This window comes from Lissotriton helveticus, chromosome 1_1 (genome assembly GCF_964261635.1).
Source record: "Lissotriton helveticus chromosome 1_1, aLisHel1.1, whole genome shotgun sequence".
Classification (NCBI taxonomy): Eukaryota; Metazoa; Chordata; class Amphibia; order Caudata; family Salamandridae; genus Lissotriton; species Lissotriton helveticus.
The window spans coordinates 1,209,959,336-1,209,980,209 of record NC_136057.1 but is presented as its reverse complement, the minus strand read 5'-3'; positions in this window follow the sequence as shown (position 1 = coordinate 1,209,980,209).

Below are 20,874 nucleotides of genomic sequence, written 5' to 3'. Positions count from 1 at the left end.
CAACGACACCCTCACCGCCGTCGAACACCTCCACTTCCAGATACACACCGACCCCAAGACGACCCTCAGAGGCACCCTCATCTACCGACCCCCGGGACCACGCACACAATTCAGCGAAGACATCGCAGACTTCATCAGCCAGCACGCCCTCTCCTCCACGGACTACATCCTCCTAGGGGACCTCAACTTCCACCTGGAGAACAACAACGACAGAAACACCACCACCCTGCTGGACAACCTCGCCAACCTTGGACTCAAGCAACTGGTGAACACCCCCACTCACTACGCCGGCCACACGCTTGACCCCGTCTTCTCCACCAGCAAGCACATCTCCTGCAGCCACTCCACTGGACTTCACTGGACCGATCACAGCTGCGTCCACTTCAGCTTCAGGAGAAACACAACCCTTCACCACCCACAACAGGCGCCTCGCCAGGGCTGCAGCAAGATCACCACCGAGCAGCTCACCACCTCCCTCAGCCAGAACCCGCCCGCCAGCGCAACGGACCCCAACGAAGCAGCCAGCAACAACACACAGTGGCTGACCGCCTGCACCGACTACCTCGCACCACTAAAGAACCCTCCCAACAGACCCGGCAGCAAGAAAACCCCCTGGTTCCCCGACAAACTCAAGGACTCCAAGAAGAATTGTCGCACCCTCGAGAAAGCCTGGCGCCACGACCAGACCACAGACAACATGACCGCCCTCAAGCACGCCACCCGCAAGCACCACCAGCTGATCCACACCACTAAGAAGACAGCATTCAAAGAACGACTGGACAACAACGCCCAGGACAGCAAGGAACTCTTCAGCATCGTCAAAGAGCTCTCCAACCCCAGCGCCGGAAACAACGACGTCACCCCTTCGCAAGACCTCTGCGACTCACTAGCCTCATTCTTCCACCGCAAGATAGTCGACATACACAACAGCTTCGGCGCACCTACCACGCACCCAACCATCGAACCAACGCCCCCCACCACCACCCTCTGCAACTGGACCCCGGTCAGCCTCGAAGACACCACCCGCACGATGAACACCATCCACTCTGGATCACCTACCGACCCTTGCCCCCACCACGTCTTCAACAAGGCCGACTCCATCATCGCACCCCATCTACGGGACATCATCAACACCTCCTTCCACACCGCCACCTTCCCGGAGAGCTGGAAGCACGCCAAGCTCAGCGCCCTCCTGAAGAAACCAACAGTGGACCCCACCGACCTCAAGAACTTCCGCCCCATCTCGCTCCTCCCTTTTCCTGCCAAAGTCATCGAGAAGACCGCCAACAGACAGCTCGTGCCTTCCTCGAGACAAATGGATCCCTCGACCCCTCGCAGTCCGGTTTCCGAGCCAACCACAGCACCGAGACCACCCTGATCGCAGCCACCGATGACATCAGATCCCTGCTCGACAACGGGGAAACAGCAGCCCTCATCCTCCTGGACCTCTCCGCAGCGTTCGATACTGTCTGCCACCGCACCCTAGTACAGCGCCTCAGCAACATAGGAATCCAAGAGAAGGCAGTGGAATGGATCATCTCGTTCCTTGCCGGAAGAACCCAGAGAGTCCGCCTCCCCCCGTTCAGATCCGAGGCCACCAAAATCATTTGCGGCGTACCACAAGGATCATCACTCAGCCCAACACTCTTCAACGTCTACATGAGCCCTCTCGCAGCCATCGCCCGCCAACACAACCTCAACATCATCTTTCACGCCAACGACACGCAGCTAATCATCTCCCTCACCTACGACCCCGCCACCGCCAGAACCAGCCTACACGAAGGGATGAAAGACGTCGCCGTATGGATGAAGAACAGCTGCCTGAAACTGAACTCAGACAAGACGGAAGTCCTCATCTTGGGATCATCACCCTCCGCATGGGACGATTCCTGGTGGCCCCCTGCCCTGGGCTCCACTCAAAGCCAACGGACCACGCACGCAACCTGGGCTTCATCCTGGACTCCTCCCTCTCGATGACCAGACAAGTCAACGCCGTCTCCTCATCGTGCTTCACCACCCTGCGCATGCTCCGTAAGATCTTCCGCTGGATCCCCACCGAGACAAGGAAGACGGTCACCCAGGCAATCGTCACCAGCCGACTGGACTACGGGAACACCCTCTATGCCGGAACCACAGCCAAACTGCAGAAAAGACTCCAACGCATCCAGAACGCCTCCGCACGACTCATCCTAGACATCCCCCGACACAGCCACATCTTCGGCCACCTGAGAGACCTACACTAGCTTCCCGTCAGCAAGAGGATCACTTTCAGGCTCCTCACCCATGCACACAAGGCTCTCCACGATCTGAGCCCCAAGTACCTCAACGACCGCCTGACCTTCTACACGCCCAACCGCCAGCTACGATCGACCAGCCTCGCCCTCGCCACCATTCCACGCAACCGCAGAGCCACCGCCGGAGGAAGATCCTTCTCCTACCTGGCAGCCAAGACCTGGAACTCCATCCCCATCCACCTTCGGCTGACCCAGGACCACCTTTCCTTCAGGAAGCAACTCAAGAACTGGCTGTTTATGCAGTAACGTATCCCCCCCCCCCAGCACCTTGAGACTCTTCCGGGTGAGTAGAGCGCTATAAAAATGTCATGATTGATTGAATGACTCCCGCCATATGGTGGCTCAGTGGATTAATGTGTCTACTGCAGGGGCCTGTGTTCGACATCATAGTCCTCTCAGCCTTTCATCCATCCGAGGTCAATAAAATGAGTACCATTGAAGTGGGTAACAATAACCATCTGTTATTTAGCGCCAAGATACCTATCAGTGAACGTGCGCTTTACAAATACATGTTATGTTATGCATTGAGAAAGGTGTACCTGCCAAAACGTGTCTGAGAGGCAATTCAATAAATTATGGAGCAGCATTGATATCCGGAGCCTTGAGTGGTGGTGATTGTGTTCGTGTAGGGAAAGCTCAAGCTGTGTCGGAGACCACAATGATACAGGTGCAGGCGTGTGAAGTTATGGATATAATTTATATTTATATATATATATATATATATATTCACTGAAAAAACCATAGGTTTCAGGCCTTATATAGTTAGGAATCAGCATTTAAAAAACCTTTGAAATTCACTGAAAAAACCATAGGTTTCAGGCCTTATATAGTTAGGAATTAGCATTTAAAAAACCTTTGAAATTCACTCAAAAAATTATAAGTTTTAGGGGTGTTATAGTTAGCTGGACATTTCACTCATACAAAACCATTGAAATTGCTCCTATATAGTTAGTTGTACTAACTATATTTTGCGCACCCGCAATACACTGCTGATGATGTCACATATTACATCATTCATGACATGGTCAGTGACATCACTGATGACATCTCAAATGACATCACTGATGACATCATCCAGTGAATGTGGTTTGCTTCTTTATTTAAATATGCATTATATATATAGCAATTTGCATTGAGGAATGAGTGGATATATAAAAATAAATATTTGCATGGAGGATTTAGTAGCAGTGTAATTGACTGTTTACTTTAACAATGTATAGTTTCTCACTAAATATAGTGGATAGTGACTAAACTATGTGAATATCTGTATCACTTTGTCAGTTGTTGTGTAAACTGGTTCTCCAGTTGCTTACTAGCTATGCGAAAGTGTATTTTAGTTATTAATTAGTTAACTGAGTATTTTTATGGGAGAGTGAATGTGTGTGTGGTTCGGTGGGGGGGGGGGTGTGACTGCCCAAAGATGTGTGAATAGTTGATTCAGTAGATATATGAAGTTAAAACTACATATTTTAACATTTGGCAGTGTATGTGACAGTATAAGTATACATAAGACTCAATGATTGTGTGAGTGACTGTATAATTGTAATAATGATTTTATAATACACTAAGTATGACTTACTATGAAGTGGTGTTTGTATAAGTGTGTAGCTAAGTAAGTATGTAAGTATGATCCATTGTTTGCATAAGAGAGTAGGATAACTTCATATGTGAATAGGTTGTGTGCTGGTGTGTAAAGTCGATATAGGTGTATAAGTATTTTTGGTAGTGTTTTATTGTTCATTGACAGCATGTATGAGTGAATCTACAGGTAAGTGGTTAGATGTGTGTATCTAGGAATCACTGAGTGGGTTTTTAGATACTTGTATTGCTGTGTCAATGGATTCAAAATAAAATACTCTGTATTTTACAAAGAGTGATGAAAGTTTTTACTAGAGAAGGAAAAGTTGTATATGAGTTTCACGTCAGATAATGTCATCAGTGTTGTCATCAGTGATGTCATTTGAGATGTCATGAGTGATGTCACTGACCATGTCATGAATTATGTAATATGTGACATCATCAGCAGTGGATTGCAGGTGCGCAAAATATAGTTAGTATAACTAACTATATAGGAGCAATTTCAATGGTTTTGTATGAGTGAAATGCCCAGCTAACTATAGCACCCCTAAAACTTATAGTTTTCTGAGTGAATTTCAAAGGTTTTTTAAATGCTAATTCCTAACTATATAAGGCCTGAAACCTATGTTTTTTTCAGTGAATTTGCAAAGTTTTTTAAATGCTAATTCCTAACTATATAAGGCCTGAAACCTATGGTTTTTTCAGTGAATTTCAAAGGTTTTTTAAATGCTAATTCCTAACTATATATGGCCTTAAACCTATGTTTTATTCAGTGAATTTGCAAGGTATTTTTAAATGCTAATTCTATTAGCGGATAACGTTTAAATATATTAATATCGTAGTGGGACCACCTGAGCAGCCCTAGGGGGTCAGGGTGTTTCTACCCTGCCCCCTTTTTGTATTCTACACCTTTGTTTTTCTGCTTTCTTGTGCCTCAGTCTACCGAGCACAAGATAGATGCCAACACTTCCTTGTTAGAAGTGTTGACAACCAAAGAGCATGCAGCTTTCTCGGGAAGGCATGCTGATTGACTGCCACTGTCTGTCAACAATAGCACAAGATGGATGCCAACACTTCCTGGTTAGAAGTGTTGACAACCAAAAAGCATGCTGATTTCTCGGGAAGGCATGCTGATTGGCTGCCACTGTCTGTCAACAGTCCAAACCAGGAAGTGTTGGCAGCCATCTTGTGCCTCGGTAGAACCAAGGCACAAGAAAGCAGTGAAACAAAGGTGGAAAACTCACAAAGGGGGCAGGGTAGAAGCACCCTGACCCCCTAGGCCTGCTCAGGGGGTCCCACAAGGACCCCCCAGGCCCCAAAAATATATATATTTTTTTAAAATCACGGGGTACGCGTACCGTGCACGTACGTACGCGTACGGTAGGTGTACCCCGCAACTTTAAAAAAAAAAAATGTTTTATTTTTTTTTGCCTTGGGAGTCCTTGTGGGACCCCCTGAGCAGGCCTAGGGGGTCAGGAGGCTTCTACCCTGCCCCCTTTTTGAGTTCTACACATTTGTTTTTCTGCTTTCCTGTACCTCAGTCTACCGAGGCACAAGATGGCTGCCCACAATTTTTGTTTTGGAGTGTTGACAGACAGTGGCAGCCAATCAGCATCTAGCTCGTGCACGGAGAGGTACGCGCAGGAGCACGTACGTACGCGTACGGTACGCGTACTGGTAAGCGTACGGGTAAGCGCTCCGAGCGCGCCTATAGATATATTTTTGTTTTTAAGTTAATTTTCGTAAAAACCACTGGAGCAACTTTCACCAAATATAGAAAAGGCACTTCTGCGCACCAGTCCCTACAATTTTGCAAAGTTTGGTGTAATTCCATTCAGCGGTTCGGGCTGTAGCCTTGTCTATTCGTCCTATGGAAATTAACATGGGGAAAACACGTTTTGGGACCCCCCTTTTTTCTCGGCCCCCGCATGACGAATCCCCCCGAAACTTCCAGGGAAGAAGCGGAGCGGAGCTGGCCTAAATTTTGGAAAATTACTCCCAAATTCCTCAACCGGCGCCAAAGTTATTCCCAATAGAATGTTGCGGATTTCCTATGGTACCTAGGTCCTAACTATATATACCCGCCAGTAGGTAATACATATATATATATATATATATACATTTATATATATATATATATTCACTGAAAAAACCATAGGTTATAGACCATATATAGTTAGGAATTAGCATTTACAAAACCTTGAAAATTCACTGAAAAAACCATAGGTTATAGACCATATATAGTTAGGAATTAGCATTTACAAAACCTTATTTTACTCACACAAAACCATTGAAATACGCATATATAGTTAGTTGCACTAACTATATATCGCGCACCCGCAATCCACTGCTGATCATGTCACATATTACATCATTCATGACATGGTCAGTGACAGCACTGATGACATCACTGATGACATCACTGATGACAACATCCAGTGACTGTATGTTTCTGTAAAGTTAAAATATGTCTTACATATTGAAGAATGAGTGGATGTATAAGTGTCTGGATGAAGGATTTAGTAGGTGCATGACTGACTGTATGAGTGAGTGATTAAATGTGTCTCACTGAGTGCATGGGTTAGTGACTAAACTGTCTTAATTTGTGCATCATTATGTCTGAATTTCAATGGTTTTTTAATAGCAAATATCAAAAGCTGTAAAATATATTCTTCTTTTAAAGGAAAAATATATTTTATATGTATTTAATATAATTTTTTTATGTATATAAATTTTTTGAGGGAACGAATTTATCAACTATCATGCTGAAGAAGAGTGTGGGGAAAAAAAACCAAAGAGGAGGACTAAGAGGAAAGAACAATCAGTTAAAAAATACAATTGCTTTAAAGCATGAAGTGCTTTTCCACACATTTACATTTAAATAACCCATATTGGAACATACAAAATATCTACAGAGGAGACGGTGTACATTGAATTTTAGACTCTTCATTGGTACCTACATGTTGGTACTTACATCACCCACACAACACAACAGCTCTATTCAGAGCTACCCTACCTCAAAGCACTCTAAAATATTATTTTTTTTTTTTTACATATATGGGCCTCCTCAGCCACCCTCAGAAAACCTAGGGGGTCAGGATATGTCTCCCGTGCCCCCTTATACCCATTCCCAACATTGTTTATCCTCCATCTTGTGACTAAATTTGTCCGAAACACAAGATGGCGGACTCCCGTTACGCTACCGGTGAGCTACCCGGTTCACGTACCGGGTAGCGTTTCCGCCGCGAAAAATCGAAAAAAAAATTATTTAATTTTTTTGCCCCGCGGGGCCCTTTAATAGCCCCCACATCAATCCTAGGGGGTCAGGAGGGGTCTACCTTGCCCCCTTTCATTCATTTCCCCCTTTGTTTATTTCCACCTCTTGTCTCTCGATCCTACCGAGAGACAAGATGGCGGCCGCTCCGGACTGTTTAGAATGGTGACAATCCGCTTCTCCTCGCGAAGTTCCGTTACGCGTCTGGTACGCGAACCGGGGCGCTAACCGGGACGCTGTCACAGATATATATATTTTTTTTAACGTTAATTTCTCAAAATCCACTGGAGCACATATCTTGAGACCTAGCAAAGGCACATCGGGCAAACAGTCTCTACAATTTTGCCAAGTTTCATAGAAATCCATTTAGCCGTTCGAGCTAAAAGTGAGTCCAGACGCCCTATGGAAAACTCAATGTTAAAAACACGTTTTGGGACCCCCCTTTTTTCTCGGCCCCCGCTTGACGTGCCCCCCCCAAACTTTCAGGGGACGCTCAAAAACAAATTGTGCCATTTTCCTGAAAATTTCAGCCAATTCCGTCCATCAACGCCAAAGTTATTCAACATAGAATTTTCAGAAATCCCTATTCAAAAAAATCCCTATTCAATATATATATATATACATATATATATATATATATATATATATATATATATATATATATATATATATATATATATATATATATATATATATATATATACATATATATATTTATATATATATATATATATATATATATATATATATATATATATATATATATATCACTGAAAAAACCATAGGTTATAGACCATATATAGTTAGGAATTTGCATTTACAAAACCTTGAATATTCACTGAAAAAACCATAGGTTAGAGACCATATATAGTTAGCTGGACATTTTATTGACATAAAACCAATGAAATTCCATATATAGTTAGTTGCACTAACTATATATCGCGCACCCGCAATCCACTGCTGATGATGTCACATATTACATCATTCATGACATGGTCAGTGACATCACTGATGACATCACTGATGACATCTCAAATGACATCACTGATGACATTACTGATGACATCTCAAATGACATCACTGATGACATCATCTAGTGTCTGTGTGTTTTTGTAAAGTTTAAATATATTTTACATATTGAAGAATGAGTGGATGTATGGAAGACTGAGTGTGTGTGTGGCTGGCTGGGAGGTGTGTGACTCTGTGCATATCAATGTGCACTTGTATCAGTGATTGTATAAGAGAGTAAGTATGTGTTAGTATATGTGTGAAAAGTATGGTGTTCTGTGTTTAACTGTATAGATGAGGAAATCAAAGTGTGATTGATTCTTCACAGGACTGACTAGGTGTATGAGTGCATATGATAGTGTTGTAATAATGAGTGACTGTATGTATCAGTGATTGTATGGGTGAATGAGTGAATGTGTGTGTAGACGTAGGAATCAGTGAGTGCGTATGTAGTAACTGGTATTGGTGTGTCATGATGTCATCAGTGATGTCATTTGAGATGTCATCAGTGATGTCATTTGAGATGTCATCAGTGATGTCATCAGTGATGTCACTGAAGTATGGTGTTCTGTGTTTAACTGTATAGATGAGGAAATGGAAGTGTGATTGATTCTTTACAGGACTGACTAGGTGTGTGAGTAACTCCATGGATGAGTGGCAGTGTGTGAGTGTCTGCATAGGTGTATGAGTGCATATGATAGTGTTGTAATAATGAGTGACTGTATGTATGAGTGATTGTATGGGTGAATGAGTGAATGTGTGTGTAGACGTAGGAATCAGTTAGTGCGTATGTAGTAACTGGTATTGGTGTGTCATGATGTCATCAGTGATGTCATTTGAGATGTCATCAGTGATGTCATCAGTGATGTCATTTGAGATGTCATCAGTGATGTCATCAGTGATGTCACTGACCATGTCATGAATGATGTAATATGTGACATCATCAGCAGTGGATTGCGGGTGCGCGATATATAGTTAGTGCAACTAACTATATATGGAATATCATTGGTTTTATGTCAATAAAATGTCCAGCTAACTATATATGGTCTCTAACCTATGGTTTTTTCAGTGAATTTTCAAGGTTTTGTAAATGCAAATTCCTAACTATATATGGTCTATAACCTATGGTTTTTTCAGTGAATTTCATTGGTTTTTTAAAAGCTAATATCTATAGCTGTAAAATATATTCTTTATTACGTGACGTATCACGTAGCCACGTGAGACGCCTCATGACGCGTCGCATAACCGTGACGTATCGGCTCTGCAGCGCAAACAAAACCCGTAACGTAAGCGTGCCGGAGCACGCTTACAGATATATATTTTTTTTTTAACCTTAATTAGACAAAATCCACACGTGCACATATCTTGAGGCCTTGCAAAGGCACATCAAACAAACAGTCCCTACAATTTTGCCAAGTTTGCTGGAAATCTATTCCCTTCATTTTTTTTTTACTGTTTCTCTTGGTTTTCCCCTTGTTACGCTTACCGGGACGCTACCCGGTACGCGAACCGGACGCTCCAAAAACACAAGATGGCGGACTCCCGTTACGCTGCCGGTTAGCTGCCCGGTTCGCATACCGGGAAGCGCCTCTACCGCGAAAAATCGCGGGGGACTTTAATATCCCCCTCATCAATCCTAGGGGGTCAGGAGTGGTCTACCTTGCCCCCTTTCCTTCATTTCCCCCTTCGTTTTTCACCACATCTTGTCTCTCGTTCGTACCGAGAGACAAGATGGCGGCCGCTCCGGACTGTTTAGAATGTTGACAGACACCGGAGAGCCAATCAGCTTCGCTTCGCGAAGTTCCATTACGCATCAGGTACGCGAACCGGGGCGCTAACCGGAGCGCTGTCACAGATATATATATTTTTTTAAACGGTAATTTCTCAAAATCCACTGGAGCACATATATTGAGACATAGCAAAGGCACGTCGGGCAAACCATATCTACAATTTTGCCAAGTTTCATGTAAATCTATTCAGCCGTTCGAGCTAAAAGTGAGTCCAACGCCCTATGGAAAAATGAATGGGAAAAATGCGTTTTGGGACCCCCCTTTTTTCTCGGCCCCCCCTTGACGAAACCCCCCCAAATTTTCAGGGGCTGCTCAGAAACGAAATGTGCCATTTTCCTGAAAATTTCTGCCAATTCCGTCCACAAACGCCAAAGTTATTAGACATAGAATTTACAGAAATCCCATAGAGAAAAAATCCTAACTATATATACCCACTGGCTATCGCCAGTAGGTAATATACATATATAAACATATATAATCTGCATATCTATATAAATATAAATGCATGCATACATATACATATATGCATACATATGCATGTTATTTATTGAAAAACACTAATAAAAGCAAAGCTAAAAAGCCACCTCATTACAAACAGAATGGCTTTAACTTAAACGAGGGCGAGATCTATTGCATTTTCAATGCTTGTTTACTTTGGTTCTATCAAGACGGCATTCAGATGTGTCACACATTTGCCATAAATTCTGAATGTTAGCACTCTAGTTGCTCATTAGATCACTGTAGTAAAGCTAGTGCTCACCAGGGAAGTCTGCTGCTAATCATGGTTTGCAGCCATTTTCCCGCATTTTTTATCCCGCAGACTTTCAGTCCGCATACCATTATCCCGCAAGGTCATTGACCTCGCATACCATTATCCCGCATTTTTTCAAAACGCATGTGCATTTATCGCGCATGCCTTTACAAAGAATTACATTTTAAAGGTATGTATGGTAAATGCATTTGCATTGTGAAAACCACGATGACAAGAGAGGTAAGTGGGTTTGTGTTAATTTTTTCGTGGGTTAGTGATTGTGTAGTGTAGTGTAGTGTAGTGTTGTGTTAGTGTAGTGTAGAGTTGTGGTGGTTGTTTAGTGTAGGGTCATGCTGGGGGTAGTGTTTTAGGGTTTAGGGTTGTGTTGTAGTGTTTGCGTAGTGTAGGGTCATGCTGGGGGTAGTGTTTTAGGGTTTAGGGTAGTGTTGTAGTGTTTGCGTAGTGTAGGGTCATGCTGGGGGTAGTGTTTTAGGGTTCAGGGTTGTGTTGTAGTGTTTGCGTAGTGTAGGGTCATGCTGGGGCTAGTGTTTTAGGGTTCAGGGTAGTGTTGTAGTGTTTGCGTAGTGTAGGGTCATGCTGGGCGTAGTGTTTTAGGGTTTAGGATAGTGTTGTAGTGTTTGCGTAGTGTAGGGTCATGCTGGGGGTAGTGTTTTAGGGTTTTGGGTAGTGTTGTAGTGTTTGCGTAGTGTAGGGTCATGCTGGGGTGTAGTATTTTAGGGTTTAGGGTAGTGTTGTAGTGTTTGCGTAGTGTAGGGTCATGCTGGGGGTAGTGTTTTAGGGTTTTGGGTAGTGTTGTAGTGTTTGCGTAGTGTAGGGTCATGCTGGGGGTAGTGTTTTAGGGTTTTGGGTAGTGTTGTAGTGTTTGCGTAGTGTAGGGTCACGCTGGGGTGTAGTGTTTTAGGGTTTTGGGTAGTGTTGTAGTGTTTGCGTAGTGTAGGGTCACGCTGGGGTGTAGTGTTTTAGGGTTTTGGGTAGTGTTGTAGTGTTTGCGTAGTGTAGGGTCACGCTGGGGTGTAGTGTTTTAGGGTTTTGGGTAGTGTTGTAGTGTTTGCGTAGTGTAGGGTCACGCTGGGGGTAGTGTTTTAGGGTTTTGGGTAGTGTTGTAGTGTTAGCGTAGTGTAGGGTCACGCTGGGGGTAGTGTTTTAGGGTTTTGGGTAGTGTTGTAGTGTTAGCGTAGTGTAGGGTCATGCTGGGGGTAGTGTTTTAGGGTTTTGGGTAGTGTTGTAGTGTTTGCGTAGTGTAGGGTCATGCTGGGGGGTAGTGTTTTAGGGTTTTGGGTAGTGTTGTAGTGTTTGCGTAGTGTAGGGTCATGCTGGGGGTAGTGTTTTAGGGTTTTGGGTAGTGTTGTAGTGTTTGCGTAGTGTAGGGTCATGCTGGGGGTAGTGTTTTAGGGTTTAGGGTAGTGTTGTAGTGTTTGCGTAGTGTAGGGTCATGCTGGGGGTAGTGTTTTAGGGTTTAGGGTAGTGTTGTAGTGTTTGCGTAGTGTAGGGTCATGCTGGGGGTAGTGTTTTAGGGTTTAGGGTAGTGTTGTAGTGTTTGCGTAGTGTAGGGTCATGCTGGGGGTAGTGTTTTAGGGTTTAGGGTAGTGTTGTAGTGTTTGCGTAGTGTAGGGTCATGCTGGGGGTAGTGTTTTAGGGTTTTGGGTAGTGTTGTAGTGTTTGCGTAGTGTAGGGTCATGCTGGGGGTAGTGTTTTAGGGTTTTGGGTAGTGTTGTAGTGTTTGCGTAGTGTAGGGTCATGCTGGGGGTAGTGTTTTAGGGTTTAGGGTAGTGTTGTAGTGTTTAAGTAGTGTAGGGTCATGCTGGGGGTAGTGTTTTAGGGTTTAGGGTAGTGTTGTAGTGTTTGCGTAGTGTAGGGTCATGCTGGGGGTAGTGTTTTAGGGTTTTGGGTAGTGTTGTAGTGTTTGCGTAGTGTAGGGTCATGCTGGGGGTAGTGTTTTAGGGTTTAGGGTAGTGTTGTAGTGTTTGCGTAGTGTAGGGTCATGCTGGGGGTAGTGTTTTAGGGTATAGGGTTGTGTTGTAGTGTTTGCGTAGTGTAGGGTCATGCTGGGGGTAGTGTTTTAGGGTTTAGGGTTGTGTTGTAGTGTTTGTGTAGTGTAGGGTCATGCTGGGGGTAGTGTTTTAGGGTTTAGAGTAGTGTTGTAATGTTTGCGTAGTGTAGGGTCATGCTGGGGTGTAGTGTTTTAGGGTTTTGGGTAGTGTTGTAGTGTTTGCGTAGTGTAGGGTCATGCTGGGGGTAGTGTTTTAGGGTTTAGGGTAGTGTTGTAGTGTTTGTGTAGTGTAGGGTCATGCTGGGGGTAGTGTTTTAGGGTTTAGGGTAGTGTTGTACTGTTTGTGTAGTGTAGGGTCATGCTGGGGGTAGTGTTTTAGGGTTTAGGGTAGTTTAGTTGTTTAGTGTATGCTAAAGGCATATTCGTTCTAAAAGTTTTCGTTATTTTAATTTGCGGCCTAATAGTACATGCGGGATTTTTTTTGTGGACTGATGGTATGCGGGATTTCGTCATATATTCGCTAATCATACTTTCTATGGCAAAATGAACCCCCTCATTTTGTTCCTTTTTAAATTAAATGTTTTAAGAGTTACCACTTTATTCCAATCAAGATGGCTTCAGGTGTGCCATACCTTTGTAATAAGTAGGACTGTTAGCACTCTAGTTGTTCTTTAGAACACTCTGGGACATTCTGTCATTGGGCTATAGTTGGGCTACATCTGGCTGATATTTGGGCTACATTTGTTTTTTTTTGTCTCTGGTGGCCATCTTTGGGCTACATTGGGCTACATTGGGCTACATTGGGCTACATTTGGGCTCCAACATATATATAGCCCAATGTAGCCCAATATATATTTTTCAAAGTTAATTTTCGTAAAAACCACTGGAGCCTATATCTTGAGACATAGCAAAGGCACATCGGGCTACCAGTCCCTACAATTTTGCCAAGTTTGGTGTAAATCCATTCAGCCGTTCAGGCTAAAAGTGAGGCCAACCGCCCTATGGAAAATTGCATGGGAAAAACACGTTTTGGGACCCCCCTTTTTTCTCGGCCCACCCTTGACGAAACCCCCCCAAATTTTCAGGGGCTGCTCAGAAACAAAATCTGCCATTTTCCTGAAAATTTCAGCCAATTCCGTCCACAAACGCCAAAGTTATTAGACATAGAATTTTCAGAAATCCCATAGAGAAAAAATCCTAACTATATATTCCCACTGGCTATCGCCAGTAGGTAATATACATATATAAACATATATAATCTGCATATCTATATAAATATAAATGCATGCATACATATACATATATGCATACATATGCATGTTATTTACATGAAAGTTTTAAAAACACTAATAAAAGCAAAGCTAAAAAGCCACCTCATTACAAACAGAATGGCTTTAACTTAAACGAGGGCGAGATCTATTGCATTTTCAATGCTTGTTTACTTTGGTTCTATCAAGACGGCATTCAGATGTGTCACACATTTGCCATAAATTCTGAATGTTAGCACTCTAGTTGCTCATTAGATCACTGTAGTAAAGCTAGTGCTCACCAGGGAAGTCTGCTGCTAATCATGGTTTGCAGCCATTTTCCCGCATTTTTTATCCCGCAGACTTTCAGTCCGCATACCATTATCCCGCAAGGTCATTGACCTCGCATACCATTATCCCGCATTTTTTCAAAACGCATGTGCATTTATCGCGCATGCCTTTACAAAGAATTACGTTTTAAAGGCATGTATGGTAAATGCATTTGCGTTGTGAAAACCACGATGACAAGAGAGGTGTGTGGGTTTGTGTTAATTTTTTCGTGGGTTAGTGATTGTGTAGTGTAGTGTAGTGTAGTGTTGTGTTAGTGTAGTGTAGAGTTGTGGTGGTTGTTTAGTGTAGGGTCATGCTGGGGGTAGTGTTTTAGGGTTTAGGGTTGTGTTGTAGTGTTTGCGTAGTGTAGGGTCATGCTGGGGGTAGTGTTTTAGGGTTTAGGGTAGTGTTGTAGTGTTTGCGTAGTGTAGGGTCATGCTGGGGGTAGTGTTTTAGGGTTTAGGGTTGTGTTGTAGTGTTTGCGTAGTGTAGGGTCATGCTGGGGCTAGTGTTTTAGGGTTTAGGGTAGTGTTGTAGTGTTTGCGTAGTGTAGGGTCATGCTGGGCGTAGTGTTTTAGGGTTTAGGATAGTGTTTGTGTAGTGTAGGGTCATGCTGGGGGTAGTGTTTTAGGGTTTTGGGTAGTGTTGTAGTGTTTGCGTTGTGTAGGGTCATGCTGGGGTGTAGTGTTTTAGGGTTTAGGGTAGTGTTGTAGTGTTTGCGTAGTGTAGGGTCATGCTGGGGGTAGTGTTTTAGGGTTTTGGGTAGTGTTGTAGTGTTTGCGTAGTGTAGGGTCATGCTGGGGGTAGTGTTTTAGGGTTTTGGGTAGTGTTGTAGTGTTTGCGTAGTGTAGGGTCATGCTGGGGTGTAGTGTTTTAGGGTTTTGGGTAGTGTTGTAGTGTTTGCGTAGTGTAGGGTCATGCTGGGGTGTAGTGTTTTAGGGTTTTGGGTAGTGTTGTAGTGTTTGCGTAGTGTAGGGTCATGCTGGGGGTAGTGTTTTAGGGTTTTGGGTAGTGTTGTAGTGTTTGCGTAGTGTAGGGTCATGCTGGGGGTAGTGTTTTAGTGTTTTGGGTAGTGTTGTAGTGTTTGCGTAGTGTAGGGTCATGCTGGGGGGTAGTGTTTTAGGGTTTTGGGTAGTGTTGTAGTGTTTGCGTAGTGTAGGGTCATGCTGGGGGTAGTGTTTTAGGGTTTTGGGTAGTGTTGTAGTGTTTGCGTAGTGTAGGGTCATGCTGGGGGTAGTGTTTTAGGGTTTAGGGTAGTGTTGTAGTGTTTGCGTAGTGTAGGGTCATGCTGGGGGTAGTGTTTTAGGGTTTAGGGTTGTGTTGTAGTGTTTGCGTAGTGTAGGGTCATGCTGGGGCTAGTGTTTTAGGGTTTAGGGTAGTGTTGTAGTGTTTGCGTAGTGTAGGGTCATGCTGGGCGTAGTGTTTTAGGGTTTAGGGTAGTGTTGTAGTGTTTGCGTTGTGTAGGGTCATGCTGGGGGTAGTGTTTTAGGGTTTTGGGTAGTGTTGTAGTGTTTGCGTTGTGTAGGGTCATGCTGGGGTGTAGTGTTTTAGGGTTTAGGGTAGTGTTGTAGTGTTTGCGTAGTGTAGGGTCATGCTGGGGGTAGTGTTTTAGGGTTTTGGGTAGTGTTGTAGTGTTTGCGTAGTGTAGGGTCATGCTGGGGGTAGTGTTTTAGGGTTTTGGGTAGTGTTGTAGTGTTTGCGTAGTGTAGGGTCATGCTGGGGTGTAGTGTTGTAGGGTTTTGGGTAGTGTTGTAGTGTTTGCGTAGTGTAGGGTCATGCTGGGGGTAGTGTTTTAGGGTTTTGGGTAGTGTTGTAGTGTTTGCGTAGTGTAGGGTCATGCTGGGGGTAGTGTTTTAGTGTTTTGGGTAGTGTTGTAGTGTTTGCGTAGTGTAGGGTCATGCTGGGGGGTAGTGTTTTAGGGTTTTGGGTAGTGTTGTAGTGTTTGCGTAGTGTAGGGTCATGCTGGGGGTAGTGTTTTAGGGTTTTGGGTAGTGTTGTAGTGTTTGCGTAGTGTAGGGTCATGCTGGGGGTAGTGTTTTAGGGTTTAGGGTAGTGTTGTAGTGTTTGCGTAGTGTAGGGTCATGCTGGGGGTAGTGTTTTAGGGTTTAGGGTAGTGTTGTAGTGTTTGCGTAGTGTAGGGTCATGCTGGGGGTAGTGTTTTAGGGTTTAGGGTAGTGTTGTAGTGTTTGCGTAGTGTAGGGTCATGCTGGGGGTAGTGTTTTAGGGTTTAGGGTAGTGTTGTAGTGTTTGCGTAGTGTAGGGTCATGCTGGGGGTAGTGTTTTAGGGTATAGGGTTGTGTTGTAGTGTTTGCGTAGTGTAGGGTCATGCTGGGGGTAGTGTTTTAGGGTTTAGGGTTGTGTTGTAGTGTTTGCGTAGTGTAGGGTCATGCTGGGGGTAGTGTTTTAGGGTTTAGAGTAGTGTTGTAATGTTTGCGTAGTGTAGGGTCATGCTGGGGTGTAGTGTTTTAGGGTTTTGGGTAGTGTTGTAGTGTTTGCGTAGTGTAGGGTCATGCTGGGGGTAGTGTTTTAGGGTTTAGGGGAGTGTTGTAGTGTTTGTGTAGTGTAGGGTCATGCTGGGGGTAGTGTTTTAGGGTTTAGGGTAGTGTTGTACTGTTTGTGTAGTGTAGGGTCATGCTGGGGGTAGTGTTTTAGGGTTTAGGGTAGTTTAGTTGTTTAGTGTATGCTAAAGGCATATTCGTTCTAAAAGTTTTCGTTATTTTAATTTGCGGCCTAATAGTACATGCGGGATTTTTTTTGTGGACTGGTGGTATGCGGGATTTCGTCATATATTCGCTAATCATACTTTCTATGGCAAAATGAACCCCCTCATTTTGTTCCTTTTTAAATTAAATGTTTTAAGAGTTACCACTTTATTCCAATCAAGATGGCTTCAGGTGTGCCATACCTTTGTAATAAGTAGGACTGTTAGCACTCTAGTTGTTCTTTAGAACACTCTGGGACATTCTGTCATTGGGCTATAGTTGGGCTACATCTGGCTGATATTTGGGCTACATTTGTTTTTTTTTGTCTCTGGTGGCCATCTTTGGGCTACATTGGGCTACATTGGGCTACATTGGGCTACATTGGGCTACATTTGGGCTCCAACATATATATAGCCCAATGTAACCCAATATATATTTTTCAAAGTTAATTTTCGTAAAAACCACTGGAGCCTATATCTTGAGACATAGCAAAGGCACATCGGGCTACCAGTCCCTACAATTTTGCCAAGTTTGGTGTAAATCCATTCAGCCGTTCAGGCTAAAAGTGAGGCCAACCGCCCTATGAAAAATTGCATGGGAAAAACACGTTTTGGGACCCCCCTTTTTTCTCAGCCCCCCCTCAAAGAAACCCCCCCAAATTTTCGGGGGCTGCTCAGAAACAAAATGTGCAATTTTCCTGAAAATTTCAGCCAATTCCGTCCACAAACGCCAAAGTTATTAGACATAGAATTTTCAGAAATCCCATAGAGAAAAAATCCTAACTATATATACCCACTGGCTATCGCCAGTAGGTAATATACATATATAAACATATATAATCTGCATATCTATATAAATATAAATGCATGCATACATATACATATATGCATACATATGCATGTTATTTACATGAAAGTTTTAAAAACACTAATAAAAGCAAAGCTAAAAAGCCACCTCATTACAAACAGAATGGCTTTAACTTAAACGAGGGCGAGATCTATTGCATTTTCAATGCTTGTTTACTTTGGTACTATCAAGACGGCATTCAGATGTGTCACACATTTGCAATAAATTCTGAATGTTAGCACTCTAGTTGCTCATTAGATCACTGTAGTAAAGCTAGTGCTCACCAGGGAAGTCTGCTGCTAATCATGGTTTGCAGCCATTTTCCCGCATTTTTTATCCCGCAGACTTTCAGTCCGCATACCATTATCCCGCAAGGTCATTGACCTCGCATACCATTATCCCGCATTTTTTCAAAACGCATGTGCATTTATCGCGCATGCCTTTACAAAGAATTACGTTTTAAAGGCATGTATGGTAAATGCATTTGCGTTTTGAAAACCACGATGACAAGAGAGGTAAGTGGGTTTGTGTTAATTTTTTCGTGGGTTAGTGATTGTGTAGTGTAGTGTAGTGTAGTGTTGTGTTAGTGTAGTGTAGAGTTGTGGTGGTTGTTTAGTGTAGGGTCATGCTGGGGGTAGTGTTTTAGGGTTTAGGGTTGTGTTGTAGTGTTTGCGTAGTGTAGGGTCATGCTGGGGGTAGTGTTTTAGGGTTTAGGGTAGTGTTGTAGTGTTTGCGTAGTGTAGGGTCATGCTGGGGGTAGTCTTTTAGGGTTTAGGGTTGTGTTGTAGTGTTTGCGTAGTGTAGGGTCATGCTGAGGCTAGTGTTTTAGGGTTTAGGGTAGTGTTGTAGTGTTTGCGTAGTGTAGGGTCATGCTGGGCGTAGTGTTTTAGGGTTTAGGATAGTGTTGTAGTGTTTTTGTAGTGTAGGGTCATGCTGGGGGTAGTGTTTTAGGGTTTTGGGTAGTGTTGTAGTGTTTGCGTAGTGTAGGGTCATGCTGGGGTGTAGTATTTTAGGGTTTAGGGTAGTGTTGTAGTGTTTGCGTAGTGTAGGGTCATGCTGGGGGTAGTGTTTTAGGGTTTTGGGTAGTGTTGTAGTGTTTGCGTAGTGTAGGGTCATGCTGGGGGTAGTGTTTTAGGGTTTTGGGTAGTGTTGTAGTGTTTGCGTAGTGTAGGGTCATGCTGGGGTGTAGTGTTTTAGGGTTTTGGGTAGTGTTGTAGTGTTTGCTTAGTGTAGGGTCATGCTGGGGGTAGTGTTTTAGGGTTTTGGGTAGTGTTGTAGTGTTTGCGTAGTGTAGGGTCATGCTGGGGGTAGTGTTTTAGGGTTTTGGGTAGTGTTGTAGTGTTTGCGTAGTGTAGGGTCATGCTGGGGGGTAGTGTTTTAGGGTTTTGGGTAGTGTTGTAGTGTTTGCGTAGTGTAGGGTCATGCTGGGGGTAGTGTTTTAGGGTTTTGGGTAGTGTTGTAGTGTTTGCGTAGTGTAGGGTCATGCTGGGGGTAGTGTTTTAGGGTTTAGGGTAGTGTTGTAGTGTTTGCGTAGTGTAGGGTCATGCTGGGGGTAGTGTTTTAGGGTTTAGGGTAGTGTTGTAGTGTTTGCGTAGTGTAGGGTCATGCTGGGGGTAGTGTTTTAGTGTTTAGGGTAGTGTTGTAGTGTTTGCGTAGTGTAGGGTCATGCTGGGGGTAGTGTTTTAGGGTTTAGGGTAGTGTTGTAGTGTTTGCGTAGTGTAGGGTCATGCTGAGGGTAGTGTTTTAGGGTTTAGGGTAGTGTTGTAGTGTTTGCGTAGTGTAGGGTCATGGTGGGGTGTAGTGTTTTAGGGTTTTGGGTAGTGTTGTAGTGTTTGCGTAGTGTAGGGTCATGCTGGGGGTAGTGTTTTAGGGTTTAGGGTAGTGTTGTAGTGTTTGCGTAGTGTAGGGTCATGCTGGGGGTAGTGTTTTAGGGTTTAGGGTTGTGTTGTAGTGTTTGTGTAGTGTAGGGTCATGCTGGGGGTAGTGTTTTAGGGTTTAGAGTAGTGTTGTAATGTTTGCGTAGTGTAGGGTCATGCTGGGGTGTAGTGTTTTAGGGTTTTGGGTAGTGTTGTAGTGTTTGCGTAGTGTAGGGTCATGCTGGGGGTAGTGTTTTAGGGTTTAGGGTAGTGTTGTAGTGTTTGTGTAGTGTAGGGTCATGCTGGGGGTAGTGTTTTAGGGTTTAGGGTAGTGTTGTACTGTTTGTGTAGTGTAGGGTCATGCTGGGGGTAGTGTTTTAGGGTTTAGGGTAGTTTAGTTGTTTAGTGTATGCTAAAGGCATATTCGTTCTAAAAGTTTTCGTTATTTTAATTTGCGGCCTAATAGTACATGCGGGATTTTTTTTGTGGACTGATGGTATGCGGGATTTCGTCATATATTCGCTAATCATACTTTCTATGGCAAAATGAACCCCCTCATTTTGTTCCTTTTTAAATTAAATGTTTTAAGAGTTACCACTTTATTCCAATCAAGATGGCTTCAGGTGTGCCATACCTTTGTAATAAGTAGGACTGTTAGCACTCTAGTTGTTCTTTAGAACACTCTGGGACATTCTGTCATTGGGCTATAGTTGGGCTACATCTGGCTGATATTTGGGCTACATTTGTTTTTTTTTGTCTCTGGTGGCCATCTTTGGGCTACATTGGGCTACATTGGGCTACATTGGGCTACATTTGGGCTCCAACATATATATAGCCCAATGTAGCCCAATATATATTTTTCAAAGTTAATTTTCGTAAAAACCACTGGAGCCTATATCTTGAGACATAGCAAAGGCACATCGGGCTACCAGTCCCTACAATTTTACCAAGTTTGGTGTAAATCCATTCAGCCGTTCAGGCTAAAAGTGAGGCCAACCGCCCTATGGAAAATTGCATGGGAAAAACACGTTTTGGGACCCCCCTTTTTTCTCGGCCCCCCCTTGACGAAACCCCCCCAAATTTTCGGGGGCTGCTCAGAAACAAAATGTGCAATTTTCCTGAACATTTCAGCCAATTCCGTCCACAAACGCCAAAGTTATTAGACATAGAATTTTCAGAAATCCCAT